This window comes from Miscanthus floridulus, chromosome 9, assembly GCF_019320115.1.
Source record: "Miscanthus floridulus cultivar M001 chromosome 9, ASM1932011v1, whole genome shotgun sequence".
In the NCBI taxonomy this organism is placed as follows: Eukaryota; Viridiplantae; Streptophyta; class Magnoliopsida; order Poales; family Poaceae; genus Miscanthus; species Miscanthus floridulus.
The window spans coordinates 81,217,093-81,225,649 of NC_089588.1; the positions used below are offsets into that span (position 1 = coordinate 81,217,093).

At 50.0% G+C, this 8,557-nt stretch overlaps 2 pseudogenes; one reads left to right on the plus strand and one right to left on the minus strand.

Moving 5' to 3' along the window:
* Positions 1–2,265: 2,265 nt before the first annotated feature.
* LOC136480159 (cytochrome P450 89A2-like) lies at positions 2,266–3,778 on the minus strand (annotated as a pseudogene).
* Positions 3,779–4,666: 888 nt separating this feature from the next.
* On the plus strand, positions 4,667–8,041 carry LOC136482255 (RGG repeats nuclear RNA binding protein A-like; annotated as a pseudogene).
* Positions 8,042–8,557: the final 516 nt, after the last annotated feature.

Below are 8,557 nucleotides of genomic sequence, written 5' to 3' on the forward strand. Positions count from 1 at the left end.
TTTAAATTTAATAATTTTTTTAAAAAAAAAACTAGCACTTTTCGTCGCGCCTATTGTCATGGCGCGGTGAAATGCCTGTGCCGCGCCATCATTGGTGACGCGGTAGAATGGTAACATGGCGAAGACCGGGGCCGCTGAACGGTGACGTGGCAGGGTCTGTCGCGTCACCGATCTTGGCGCGGCACTGACGCGCCACGGCGCATGGCGCGACAGAACCTGGACGCAGACAGAAGATCGGCTGCTTTTGTTTGAGGATCGACAGCGACGCGATCATAGACCATGGACCCCGGCTTTCTCGACCCTTTCATGGCGACGCGTCTCTCTCGGGTCTCAGCTTTGGCTCTCTGAGCTCCAAGCCGTCCTAGCCCTTGGTAGGGCAGGCCACAGCCACAAGAGGGCAAGCCGCAGAGGATGAGGATGAGCCCTGAGGACGACGTGGGGCCCCTAGGTTTCCGTGGTCACGTGGTGGCAGCACACGCAGCACGTTGGCAGGCAGCAGTGCTCTGCCGCCGCGGCGTCCGCCCGGCGAATTAATCCCCTCCTTGCCTGGCCATGCGCTGTAGCGCATCACTGTCGCGCCAAGATCGGTGGCGCGGCAGACCCTACCACGTCACCGGTCAGCGTCCCGGTCGTCACCACGTCATCCCTCTTGCCGCGCCACCATGCATAGCACGTCACAGGCATTTCGCCGTGCCAGGGAAATAGACGCGGCAAAAAATATTAGATTTGAAAAAATAAATAAAATAGTGTTAGATTTAAAAATAGTGTACAAAAAGTGTTAAAATTAAAAAAAAAATCCCACCAGCAGGCCTCCATTTCTAAATGTAATTGTATGGTTGGTATTGTCTCATGTTAATCTCTGAACTTTCAACGAACACTCCATAGGATAGTTGCTTCTCTGAGTTCTGACGCGTGGGGAAAATGGATATTTTGTGTCTCGATAACATTAGGGTACCCTCAACAAAACATATAAGTGAGCATAAAGGCACGAATGAATTATAGAAAAGTGTATGAGCTTAGCTCTTTACCAAGAACTAGCTTATCATTCTCTCTCCTTCTTGCTTAATAAAATAAGCTATGAATTGGCTCTTTTAATAATGTTGGAGCTTTTTTTTAGGGAATAATACCGTTGGAGCTGCTCTTACACACAAAAAATTAGCCTAGGCCAAAAATTAAATTAGGCCTGAAAATGAGCCCGGTAAAGTTGGAAATTGGGCCTTAAATAGGATAAGCCCATGCCTATAAATAAGCTTGGGCCGAGCACAAACATGGGCCTTTCAATAAATTATGATGATCTAAAATCCTTGTATATAAACAACATGCAGCGGCACATGCAGGATACGTTGGCTAAACACTGTGCATTGACTGCTGGTCAAATAGTGAGTCAAATATTATCTTGAGGACTCCAGTAAGAAATCTAGAGAGAATTTTTGAGTCCATCTAGATATGTCTCTCCATCTCTTCATCCTGGGCTCTTCCCTCTTAGCACTTTTTCAGTAGTTGCATCCGATTCATTTTATAATCTTTTTTTTTTGTGAAAGAATAGACAAACCAATGATGTTTGTCCGGTAGACATTAGCAGGTGGAATCAATTACCAATGATGTGGAACTGAACTCGTGTAATTATAATGTAATGTTTCAGAGTAATAAGAAAGCCTCTCTTTTCGTCGCAAAAAGTATATAATGTAATGTGTAATTGATTCCACTTGCATCGATCCTAAAATTAACTCAGTTTCCCATTGTAGACACATATATTCCACTAGAGGAATTACCATCCCCTAACATGAAGACCCCGTTTGGCAACCAAAAACATTTCTAACTCTTGCGAGAATCCATAGAACAACTGCCAAACAGATCACGCGAGAAATGATTCGCTCGAGAATCACTAGATGTGCAGCAATGAGAAAGGGCAGTTGGCTAGTTTCACGTGATTCTAATTCTTGTCCCCCTCCCCCCTTACAAGCCCTAGCAACCATAATTTTTTATTAATTCTTTTTAAGTGAAATAAGTAGTATTTAGGTTGTTCTTTGCCCTGAAAAGGTTCTTTTTTTTTCTTTCTAAAATAGTATTTTTATTTATATAATCTTTTAAGAAAAAGTAAAATTTATTTAGGATGTAATGATATAGCCTGGAGTACGAGCCAAATGATTTCACCAAGCGATTCTAATGCAGAACTTTTCTCTAAGAGAACCTGGACCCAAAATATTTCTTAAAAGAATATAGATCACTGCCAAATACATGAATAGCATGATTCCGCACCAACAACTAAGACCGGCGCGGCACGATGCGCGCTCTAAGCGGCCATGCCATCACTTTCAAGAACAACGCATTGGTGGACGTGTGGTCAACGGCGCCGCCACTCGCCGGCGGCGCCCACTTGAACTCGCTCACGAGCGCGGCTGAAGCAATTGGCTTGAATCACGGCAAGCCCCGCGCCAGGGCAGTGCCTGCGCCCAGCTCCAAACGGCATCATCCTGATCTCCTTGGGCCCTGGAACAGGGCTCACGTCCTCCCCTTTGCCGCCGTCGACGGACCGCTCCGGTCTGAACTCCTCGGGGTCCGTCGTCCATGCCTTGGGGTCCCTCCCGATGTCCTCTGCCACGAACACAAAGCGCACCGGCGTGCCATCGGGCGGTGGGACTGGGACTGCTCTCCCAACCGCCGCCGCCGCGCCGTCAGGTAGTCCGACGACGTCGCGAAGGATGAATGGCACCGGCGGGTGCAGCCGCAGGCTCTCGAGGATGACAGCGCGCAGGTATGCCGAGTCTTTGAGGCGCTCCTCGGATGGCACTGGCTGCTCGCGGCCGCTGCCGCTGAGCTCGCGGTGCAGCTTCTTCTGGACCTCCGGATGCTCAACGTGGAGCGCGAGCGTCCACTCGACGCACGCCACCACCGTCTCCGTGCCGGCTCCCAGGAACTCCCAGACGAGCCTCGCCATCTCGTCGTCCCTAAGCGCGCGCCGCCGGGTGTTGCCACCGGAAGGTTCGTCGTCGTCGTCGGGCACGCGAAGGTCGAGAAGCGAGTCAACGTACGACCGGACACCGCCGCCGTCACTACGCCGGAGCCGCCGCCGCACCGCAATGGCAGGGACGAAGACCTCGGCCAGGCGGCCGCGCGTGCCGACCAGGTATCGCCACTGCCTCCACTGCAGCAGCCTCGCCAGCCTCGAGCTCGCCAGGCGACTGGCGTCCACGCCGGAGTGGAAGAAGTCGCGCAGCGTGCGCTGCATGGCGCGGACGTCGCGCTCACCGACGCCGCCATCGCCGTCGCCGAAGCACATGCACGCCACCACCCCGAAAACGGCGGCGTACAGGGCGTCGCGGACGGCGACAACCGCCGCGCCGTCACCGGCTCCTCCTCGGCCGCCCCGGGCGGCGACGGCGAGCAACAGGTCGGCGACGAGAGCCTCGACGGCGTCGCGCTGGAGTGGCGCGAGGTGGGCGAGGCGCGAGGGGTGGAGGACGCCGGCGGTGAGGTTGCAGCGGAGCGCGCGCCAGAGCGGGACGTAGGGCGCGCTGTTGATGCTGGTGGTCTTGGGGTGACCGGCGTCGAGGTCCACGGGGAAGGGCACGGCGGGGTGGTCGGAGAAGGAGTCAGCGTGGTCGATGATCATGCGCCGGGCGGCCTCGGGGTCCCTGACCTCGATTGTTGCCGGGACCGGCACGGTGCGGCGGGTGTTGCCTGCGCAGTGCCGCCAGCTGCTGCGCAGGTAAGCGGCGGCGGTGAGGAGAACGAGCACGGCCATGACAACCGGAAGCACCTGCATCATTTCTTGCATGGCTCTCGATCGATCGGTCGGTCGTCTAGCTACTCTCGTTATGTACTCGAGTGAATGCAGCAGTGCACTAGCTTAGGGGATTCGGATGCTATTTAGGAAAACTAAATATGAGTTAATTATAAAACTAATTATACAGATGGAGACTAATTTACGAGACGAATTTATTAAGCCTAATTAATCTGCCATTAGCATATATTTACTGTAGCACAACATTGTCAAATCATGGACTAATTAGGCTTAAAAAATTCGTCTCGCAAATTAGCCATAATCTGTGCAATTAGTTATTTTTTTCATCTATATTTAATACTTCATGCATGTGTCCAAATATCCGATGGGACAGGGACTAAAATTTTACTGCAGGAACCAAACACCCCCTTAGTCCCGTCTCCTGTGTGCAAAAGATCGTGGGGCCCCGTCTCCTGTGTGCAAAAGATCGTGGGTAAACATCTACACTATCCTATAATATACCGGTTAAAATAAATCTATAGCCATACAATAAATACCTGCTTCATAGTCATAATCTATGCTACCATCAAAACAAATATCAGATTATCTCTTAGGCCTTGTTTAGTTCCATGAATTTGGATTTTGGGTCTACTGTAGCATGTTCGTTTTTATTTGGCAAATAGTGTTCAAACATGGACTAATTAGGCTTAAAACGTTCGTCTCGCAATTTCCCACCAAACTGTGCAATTAGTTTTTCTTTTCGTCTACATTTAATGCTCCATGCAAAGGCCGCAAATATTCGATGTGACAGGTACTGTAGCAACTTTTTGGAAATTGGGGTGGAACTAAACAAGGCCTTAGCCAAATCTGATGAGTCTTATGTTCAGTGTGTCTGCGATCCATCGCCCCTCACGCACGCCCACCCATGACCCATCCACGTGCCCTCCCGAATTCTCGCGTTTCCCGCGACGCATCCTCTCCCCAATCGACGCGCCTGCGGCGGCCTTCACCCCCGACGCCCGTGCATCTCTCTCTCTCCCCCTCTCGCCTGAAACCTAGATCGAGGCCGGAGACGAGGCAGGAGGCGCGGCCGGCTGCGCGGATTCCATCCAGGGGCGCGGCCGGCGGAGCAGCCTCCTCCAGCCGGGGGCGCGGCCAGCGGAGGAGCCGCCTCCAGCCAGAGGCGCGGCCAGGTTCGCGGCCTCCAGGCAGGGGTGCGCGGCCGGCGGAGCAGCCTCCAGCCGGGGGCGCGTCCAGGCTTAGGTGCATGGCCGTCGGCGCCGCCTACAGCCGGGGCGCGGCCACCGGCGCCAACATGTCTTACCTCACCGGCACCATCGCCGAACCCGGCGATAACCCCTACGAGGGCGGACCTTCGTCATCGACATCTGCTCCTCTCAGCGGCTAGGGTTTGTACGTCCTCACACATTTCTCCCCCTCTCTTCGTCTCCATCAGCTGCCTCCGGTCCGCCGCCGCCGAAACCTTAGCCGCCTCCAGCTCCTTGACCTTGGCAGAGCCATGGCGATGAGGTCCGGCAGGCGGGTCTTGTAGCCAGAAGGGTCAGTTCCCCAGTCCCCACCTACAAGTACGCGAGTGTAGTGTGACCTTCGCCTCCGCCGTCTCCATGGCGACCATCAATCCCTTCGAACTCCTTGGCGCCGACGACAACGACGACCCCACGCAGCTGCTGGCCGCCGCCACGGCAGCGAAGCAGAAGGCCGAGGCGAAGAAGCAAGCGGCGGACGCGCAGCCAGCCCTCGCCAAGTTGCCAACCAAGCCTGCTCCCCCCGCCTAGGCCGGTGAGTTCGGGTTCGGTTGTGTGGTTGTTGGATCTGGTGTTTAATAGAGTTTTTATCCTCATCCTGAGGCGTGGACAATGAAAATAGTGTTTTTTATCCTGAATAATTTTAGGATATACTGCTGATTATCATAGGCGATTCATTAATTCGGATGCCATCTTAAGAAATACTACCTCCAGTCACAATCGGAGTAGTATTACCTTTGATGTTCGAAACAGTTAGTCCGATTTTAGCCAATTCAGGCACCAAAAAATAGATTTTTTTTGCACGGAATGCTTATGCTCTAAATGTTTCAGTGAAGGAGTCCCGCAGTAGTGGTGCTCCCTCCCGTGGAGGTTACGGGCGCGGCGAACGTGGTCGTGGCAGAGGAGGGCGAGGATATGGTCAGAACCGCGACTATGGCAGCGAAGATGCTAATGGGTTTCAGGGAGGATACGGTGCTGGAGGAGGTGCCAGAGCTGGAGGCGAAGAAGGCGCCCAGGATAGAGAGAGGGGCCCTCGTCCACCCTACCGTGGCGGTGGCGGAGGTCGGCGGGGTGGATACCGTGATGGTGAATTTGGTGATGATTCTGAGAGGCCACCTCGGAGGCCCTATGAACGCCATAGGGGTACTGACCGTGGGTTTGAAATGAAGCGCGAGGGTTTAGGCCGTGGGAACTGGGGAACTACCATTGATGAAATTATCGCCCGGTAAGATAGCTATGTTTTATTGTATAAGATGTTGAGGTGCACATTTGTGAAGATAGAACTAACAACTTGTGCTGTTTGGATGACCAGGGAAACTGAGGAATGCCTGAAGCTGGATGAGAAGGCCCCTGTTCCTGAGAAGCAGGGTGCACCGGAGGATACTCCACAGGCGGAGGAGAACAAGGAGAACAAGGATGCCACAGCTAATGAGGAAGAAGAGAAGGAAGAGGATAAGGTATACTTCTGCTTGCTTTGATCTTATGACCTAAATGCTATGATTTTGTTGTTAACTTGCTTTTTTGTTTGATATTGAATTAATTTGAAATTAACATGTGGATCTTATCCGGTTATTTAACATTGCAAGAACAACCTGCCACATTTATGGAACTGATGAAAATGTGTGTAACAGACAAGTTTTCTGGAAACTTTGAGGTTCCCTTTCCTCACATGTGTGATCCATCTTACGGGACACTCATTGTATAGCTTGCTTGTGATATTCAGAGGGCTATATCAGTAAGGTAGACTCAATAGCCGTATGAGTTGCTATAACAGGTGATTTGCACCAGCAGCAGTAACGTAATCCAGTGCAGTTATTTGACTTCAAATTTGCAACAGTTTTAATATTTTCTTATGCACATCTTTATTCTATATGGGCAGTTTCAAGCCTGGTGATCACGACACCTGTTTCCCATAAGGAACTTTCCTTACTCATTAGTGTACTGATATGTGTTTCCATGTTGATGATTGCCTGACCAATTTTTTTGATGATGTAGGAGATGACTCTTGAGGAGTTTGAGAAAATAAGGGAGGAAAAGCGGAAGGCACTTCTTGCCCTTAAGACTGAAGAGAGGAAGGTTGAAGTTGATAGGGACCTGCAGTCTATGCAGCAACTTGCAAACAAGAAAGGAAATGATGAAATTTTCGTAAAGCTGGTAAGTTGTCATTATGCCTTGATCTTTTCTGCTCTTATAATGTCATGGAGATGTCCAAGCTTGATTATTATTTTCTTGGCAGGGTTCTGATAAGGATGCTCTGAAGAAAGAAAACGCTGAACGTGATGAACGCGCAAAGAAGGTCTAGCATCTCTCTAATTGTTCTGATTTCCTCATATCAAGCTGCTGAAAAATGCTATTTTTTTTTATTTCCACATTGGTGAAATTGACAATAGCCAGTTAATTATGGCGTAGTCCATTGTCTTTTTTGAACTCCATGAACACACTAAAATTTACTCTTTTGGATTCATTTGCCATTCCTTTGTCCTGTGGCTATAACTGTGCTATAGCGATTTCTCCTGCTTGTGCATTCAACCAGATCACTGGGTTCACACTCTTTTTTACTGTATATCTACTGCTAATGAGGGGATGATTCACTTATTTCTTTTTTTTCTCCCAGTCGGTGAGCATCAATGAGTTTTTGAAACCTGCTGAAGGAGAAAGGTACTATGGCGGGCGTGGGCGTGGCAGGGGCCGTGGAGACCGTGGAGGGTTCAGAGGGGGATATGTTGGGGGCTATCGCGCTCCACCAGCTGCTCCTGCAATTCAAGACCAATCTCAGTTTCCTTCGCTTGGTGGGAAGTGAACACATCTGGTACCTGAAAAAAGCATATCATCTTTGCTGTCAAAGTCATATCATCTTTGCTGTCAAAGTCGGGTTCTGTTTCGCAGATTACTGCTCCATTGCTAATCAGACATAATGGTGTCACATGTTGTTTATTCCCTGCTGTGAGTCGACTTTGTATATCAGAGTTGTCTGTCAGAATTTTGTTAGGCTATTTGCCATTTTACTCGAGAACCAGTCATGAGTTACCCAGCATTGTTTCTGTTCTGTGGCTATATTTGCAGTTTTTTTCTGGAAAGCCCTTTATCGATTGTCTTAACAGTAATGTACTAAGGAAAATCTGCAGTAGAACTGTTTATATGTTGGTTGTGTCTTGAGGTTGTGGAGCAGAGGCCTCAATGTTCGTCCTACGAGGCATGGCTTCTCTTCTGTAGCCAGATGACAGTGATAACATTCTCCTGTTTCCTCTACGAACATTGCTATTATTCACCGCCTTAACAGCTGTCAGGCACCATGTCAGTCCTGTTTGAATTTTGATGGATTCCCCGCACCTTGAAGTCACTAATGGGAATAGTACAACCACAAATTCGTTGTTGTGAGTTGGGGTAGGAAGGAAACAAATCTTTGCATCATTCTCTTTAATGCATAATATCCACCTATCAGATGTGGTACAAATTAAAATGTTTTTTACTTATAGAATGCCAATATGCTCTCTGGCTTTGCTTACAGGACAGGCATATTGCTAAAATAAGGACCCGAGGTAAGTGGTCATTTTTCTCCTCCTACAAA